Source organism: Hyaena hyaena, unplaced genomic scaffold (genome assembly GCF_003009895.1).
Source record: "Hyaena hyaena isolate Hyena2069 unplaced genomic scaffold, ASM300989v1 scaffold_412, whole genome shotgun sequence".
NCBI classification, from domain to species: Eukaryota; Metazoa; Chordata; class Mammalia; order Carnivora; family Hyaenidae; genus Hyaena; species Hyaena hyaena.
The window spans coordinates 1,480,670-1,487,011 of NW_024081043.1; the positions used below are offsets into that span (position 1 = coordinate 1,480,670).

Consider the following 6,342-nt stretch of genomic DNA (forward strand, 5'->3'; position numbering starts at 1 on the left):
AATTTTAATTGATGTTTTAATGAATCAAGTTTTTAAAAATTATTTCATTATGGGGCACCTGAATGGCTCGGTCAGTAGCATGTGTGACTCCTGCTCTCCAGCTGTGAATTCAAGCCCCACGTTGGGTGTAGAGCTTACTTAAAAAAAAAAAAAATGGATATTTAACTTCTATGAACCTCAACTCTACTTAAAGACTTTTTTAAAGTTTATTTATTTTTGAGAGAGACAGAGACAGAGCATGAGTGGGGGAGAGGCAGAGAGAGAGGGAGACACAGAATCCAAAGCAGGCTCCAGGCTCCAAGCTGTCATCACAGAGCGCGACACAGGGCTCCAACCCACGAACCATGAGATCATGACCTGAGCTGAGTCGGACACTTAACCAACTGAGCCACCCAGGCGCCCTTACTTAAAGATTTTTTAATATAATTTCAGTATTTCAGTTATACAGCAAAGTTGCAAAGAATCCTCAAATAGTCTTCACTATATATGATAGTATTCACTATATATATTTCTATATTTCTATTCATATATATATACTTTTTTCTTTCTGAGCCATTTAAGAATAAGTTGCAGACATGATGCCCGTCTAACCTTAATTCTTAAGTGGAAAAAAATATACCACACCCAGTAACTGTAGAGTCATCCAGTATCGGTCTTTTCAGCAACACCCACTCAGACAGATAATAATCATTGTTGATATAGCATCATTTTCATTTTGTAGCATCTTCTGACTTAAACAATGGTAGATAAAAATCTAGCTGTAGGAATAATGAATATAGTCTTCGCTCAATAGAAATTTACAAGGAGGACATTAGTGCCCTAGTGGATGAAAGAATAAAACCTGTCATATTATGTTCATTTTAGAGATACTGAGCTCAAAAAGATCTTTCTCTCAATCTCTCTCTCTCTCTCTCTCTCTCTGCTTTATTTTCCCCTTATACACCAAAGCATTTTCTTTCAGGGTGAGAAGATGATATAAAATAAAATTGCATTTGCTTATAGATGAAGGATCAAAGTACCAAATCAGAAATCTAAAATGAGCCGTTCTGAACTCTCTAAGAATTAGGTGTTGTTTTCAGCAATTTCATTGTTGTGTTGGCTGTTTCTGTTTTTGTTGAAGTTGGAATGAAGTTGAAGGGTGTCAAAGAGGTCTTTAAGAAGTTTCTCTTTCTTGCTTCTATTGCATTGTTTTCCAAATTATGTTAACATTCCGTGGATGTTTGCAGTGCTAAAGAAACTTTTTCAGTAGTCACCTTGAATATACATTCTGGCCACATCTCCACATGAATCCCAATTCCTTTGGCATCAATAGCCATAGATTTTGTGAGATCATATTAAGGGTACAATGGACAATGCAGGTGCCCTTATATTTAAAACTGCCAAGAGCTCTGAGTAGCAAAAATGGGCAGAGGGTAAATAATCATACTTGGCATTTATTTAAGCCCACTGGATTTCCAGGGCTATCCTTTGTGAACAAAGCACCCTTGTATAGGAAGTGAGTTATCATCACTGTCTAGCTCAGCATAAATAATCAGCATAATTAACTGGCCTGCTATAAGGCAAACTCATCTCTATGAGCAAGAGAATTTTGTAGCAAGTTTTTTTTTTTAAGCACAAACCTTTGGAACACACTTATTTCTCATATTTAAGAGGACAAATCTGTGAAAGATGTCTAAGACTTAATTATAACCTCATCATTCTGTGTACTTGATGTGAAACTAGCAGGGCACCTGGGTGGCTCAGTTGGTTAAGCATCCATGCTGACGGCTCAGAGCCTGGAGCCTGCTTCGAGTTCTGTGTCTCCTTCTCTCTCTACCTTTGTCTCACTGGTTTTCTCTCTCTCTCAGAAATAAACATTAAAAAATATTGATGTGAAACTAGCTCACCATATTGTGAGGGCACAGCCATCTTTCTAGTGCCAATGTAGATTTTGGTGCCAATGTGGATTTTATTAATTAAGGTGTGAAGAAAAATACTTTATAATGTGAACACAAATAATATGCACTTTAGTCTTGTACTGATAGTCAAGACTACTAGTAAAAAATCCCAACTAATCTCATTGCTTGCTGTAGAAATGTAGTGTCAGTGAATATCAAGCACCCTTAGTATATGATACTTATGTATTCATGAATGTGGAAATAAAAGGTTATGATACAATTTGATTAGTCATCTATGACTATGATTTATGATGCTGTGATTTTTGCACTAAGATGATGTTTCTTTTCCTACTTTGAGTGACGCAGGATAGCAATTAGTTAAGGATAAGAGCATCCAACATTAAACAACAATCTTTCAGTTTACTTTAAAAGAAGAATGTGATTAAGTAGTTGTCCTTGGATCTTCCTCTTATTTTGTTTCACTTCATTCTTTGTTTAAAATGACATCTTTAGGCACACTTGGCTGGCTTAGTCAGTAGATAGAGCATGTGACCCTTGATCTCAGGTCATGAGTTCAAGCCCTATACTGGGCGTAGAGCTTACTTAAAAAAATAATAAATGGGGTGCCTGGAATGACTCAGTCAGTTAAGTGTCCGACTTCAGTTCCAGTCATGATCTCATGGTTCGTGAGTTGGAGCCCCAAATCAGGCTCTGTGCTGACATCTCAGAGCCTGGCGCCTGCTTCAGATTCTGTGTGTCTCTCTCCCTCTTTCCCCTCCCCCACTGATACTCTGTCTCTTTCTCTCAAAAATGAATAAACATTAAAAAATTGTTAATAAAAATGTTTATTATTTTAAAAATAAATAATAAATAATATTTTAAAAATAATAAAATAGGAGCATCTGGGTGGCTCAGTCTGTTAAGCATTGGACTTAGACTCAGGTCATGATCTCACAGTTCATGGGTTCGAGCCCCATGTCGGGCTCTGTGCTGACAGCTCAGAGCCTGGAGCCTGCTTCAAATTCTGTGTCCCCCTCTCTCTCTGCCCCTCCCTGGCTCATGCTCTGCCTCTCTTTCTCAAAAATAAATAAACATTAAAAAATAAAAGTTTTTAAAAGTAAAATAAAATAAACATAAAATAAAATGATATCTTGGGGAGCCTGGGTAACTTAGTTAAGTGTCCAACTCTTGATTTTGGTTCAAGTAATGGTCTCAGGGTTCAAGAGATTGACCCCCATGTTGGGCTCTGTGCTGACAGCACAGAACCCCTGCTTGGGATTCTCTTTCTCTCTCTGCCCCTCTTCTCTGCTCTCTCTCTCAAAATAAATAAACTTAAAAAAAAAAAAAGACATGTTTACTATAAGCAAGGAATACCACTAAACACTGTCTTGACCTTTTTTTAAAAAAAGTGTATTTATTTATTTTTTATTTAAGAGAGAGAGAGATAGAGAGCGAGCATGAGCAGGAGAGAGGGGCAGAGGGAGAAAGAGAAATTCTTAAGCAGGCTCTATGCTCAGCATTGATCCCGACTCAGGGCTCAATCCCACGACTCTGGGATCATGACCCAAGCCAAAATCAAGAGTTGGCAGATGCCCCACCCACTTAGACACCTGGGCGCCCTGTACTGTCTTACCTTCTTAAGTGGATTCTCTCATGCTCTGTTTTTCAGTTTATATTTATTTTCTCAGGTGTTATTCACCTGGGTTTTTTGTTTTCTTTTTTTTTAAATCATTTGTTATTTTTAAGGAGGGAGGTACTTGCTTCAATGCTATAGAACTACAGTGATTCCTCACATAATTTCTATGTAGAGGTCACTCTGGTAGGCAAGGAATGAGCATCATCAGTGGTTTTTCAGATGTCCTTGTTAACTTTAGACAGAGCTTTAGTTAGAAGAAAGAATACTGCACTCACATTATGCACTCACATTATGTTAAATTAACAGCATCTATCTATCCTTCATGAACTTGTACTTCATGAAACACACTGTTCAGAAGCTGGTAAATGGTTTGAGAGAAAGAGACCATGTGTCACTTATTATCATGTCCTTTGGTATCAAGCATAAAACAGTATACAGTGTAGGATACTGATATACACTTGATGAAATGGAGCAATTCATCATAAAATGCTGGTTTGCAGATAAAAATTCAGTACATAAGGGCAAGAAAGAATTAACTTGAGGAAACAAAATGACCTTAGTTATTCTAAGGTTCCTAACATAAAAACTGCATAGATTTCTATTCAGAAATATGTTACCCAATCCAACTGGGTGTCATTTGAAGTTGAAGTTTGGGAAAAAATATAAAAATATAATAAAAACTGACCCTGGATGGTTCAGTCTGTTAAACGTCAGACTCTTGATTTCAGCTCAGGTCACGGTCTCTCGGTTCATGAGATCAAGCCCCTTGTCGGGCTCTGTGTGCTGACAGTGCAGAGCCTGATTGGGATTCTCTCTCTCAAAAAAAATAAATAAAATTAAAAATATATATGTACATATGGATGCCTGGGTGGCTCAGTCAGTTAAGAGTCCAACTTTGGCTCAGGTCATGATCTCACGGTTTGTGTGTTTGAACCCCAAGTTGGGCTCTGTGCTGACAGCTCAGAGCCTGGAGCCTGCTTCGGATTCTGTGTCTCCCTCTCTCTCTCTGCCCCTCCCCCACTCCCACTCTGATTCTTTCTCTCTCAAAAATAAACATTAAACATTTTTCAAAAAGAGCTTTTCACAAAGATGGCTCCGAAGGCGAAGAAGGAAGCCCCTGCCCCTCCCAAAGCTGAAGCCAAAGCAAAAGCCTTGAAGGCCAAGAAAGCAGTGCTGAAAGGCGTCCACAGCCATAAAAAAAAAGATCTGCACGTCACCTACATTCCGACGGCCCAAGACACTGCGTCTCCGAAGGCAGCCCAAATATCCTCGAAAGAGCGCCCCCAGGAGAAACAAGCTTGACCACTATGCCATCACCAAATTCCCACTGACGACCGAGTCAGCCATGAAGAAAATAGAAAACAACAACACTCTCGTGTTCATTGTGGATGTCAAGACCAACAAGCACCAGATCAAACAGGCTGTTAAGAAGCTCTATGACATTGACGTGGCCAAGGTCAACACTCTGATCAGGCCTGATGGAGAAAAGAAAGCCTATGTTCGACTGGCTCCTGACTATGATGCTTTGGATGTTGCCACAAAATTGGGATCATCTAAACTGAGTCCAGCTGGCTAAATCTAAATATAATTTTTGTCACCATAAAAAAAAATTTTTTTCAAAAAGATATATATAATAAAAACTAATTTCAAATTTATTGTGTGTTACTATGTTTTATATTATTGATGTTTTCTTGGAGAAATAACAAAGGTTCTGTTTTGACTGGCAAGGAAAGTATTGCACTGCTTGTAGGGACCTGGAGATGGCCAGCAGAAGTTGGTTAGAGCACTTAATCATATTGGTGCTAACTTCCTCTTTTCCTTTTTTTTTTTTTAGTGCTAACTTTCTGTCACAGATGTCACATCCTGGAGAAGCCATGACATAGGAAGTTTAAGAAATGGCCAAGAATGACAACTTATAGTATAAAACTGAAATATAAGTGCCTTTATCATAAAGGAAATGAAGGGAAGAAAAAGCCTCAGGGTCCTTAGCAGTTCTTTGGCAGAGGTCAGCTCCCTCCTTTATAAAATGAGAAAACAGGGGGGTGAGGGGAGAGGGGGCAGGCAAGGTGCCTGGGTGGTGCAGTCCATTAAACATCCGACTCTTGATCACAGTTTGTGGGTTCAATCCCCACATCTGGCTCTGGGCTGACAATGTGGAGCCTTCTTGGGATTCTGTCTCTCTTTCTCTCTGCCCCCTTCCCTGCTTGTGTGGGCTCTCTCCCTCTCTCAAAATAAATAAGTAAATATTTTTTAAAAAATAAAGTAAAATCAGAAAATTGGGAGGGTACCTGGCTGGCTCAGTTGGAAGAGCACGTGACTCTTGATCTCGGGAGTTGGATCCACCTTGGTGTGGAGATTACTAAAAACATAAATCAACTTAAAAAAAAAGTTCGATAATACTAAGATCCCTTCTATGCAGCTTGCTTAATGCTTTTTCAGGAACCAAAATTCTCCTGGCTGAGACCAGGAACTGACAAAAAACAGTTTGTGATAAGAATAATGATCAGGATGATGATCGAGTAATACATAGTACCACACTTGAGTAGTGCAAATCAATGGTCTTGTATAACACTGCACCACTCTGTTATTCACCTGATGTTATCCATGATTGCAACATTTTGCCAACATTTAGCGTTAACGGAGTTTGCAGTGTTCTAGAGATAGACTACCCAACAGCATGGTGGTCAGGAAATCTTTGTTGCAGTCTTGTGGTTCCAGTTTTCTCTTTCTTTTTTCTCCTAAAGGATTGAGATCCTTCATGGTTCCTGTTTTCTGATCTTCCATCATTCTGCAAGTTGTTAGGTATTTACAAGTTGGTATTCTCCATTG

The 6,342-nt window shown here is 38.9% G+C and overlaps 1 pseudogene; it reads left to right on the forward strand.

Moving 5' to 3' along the window:
* The first annotated feature begins 4,602 nt into the window (after window positions 1–4,602).
* On the forward strand, window positions 4,603–5,100 carry LOC120245254 (annotated as a pseudogene).
* Window positions 5,101–6,342: the final 1,242 nt, after the last annotated feature.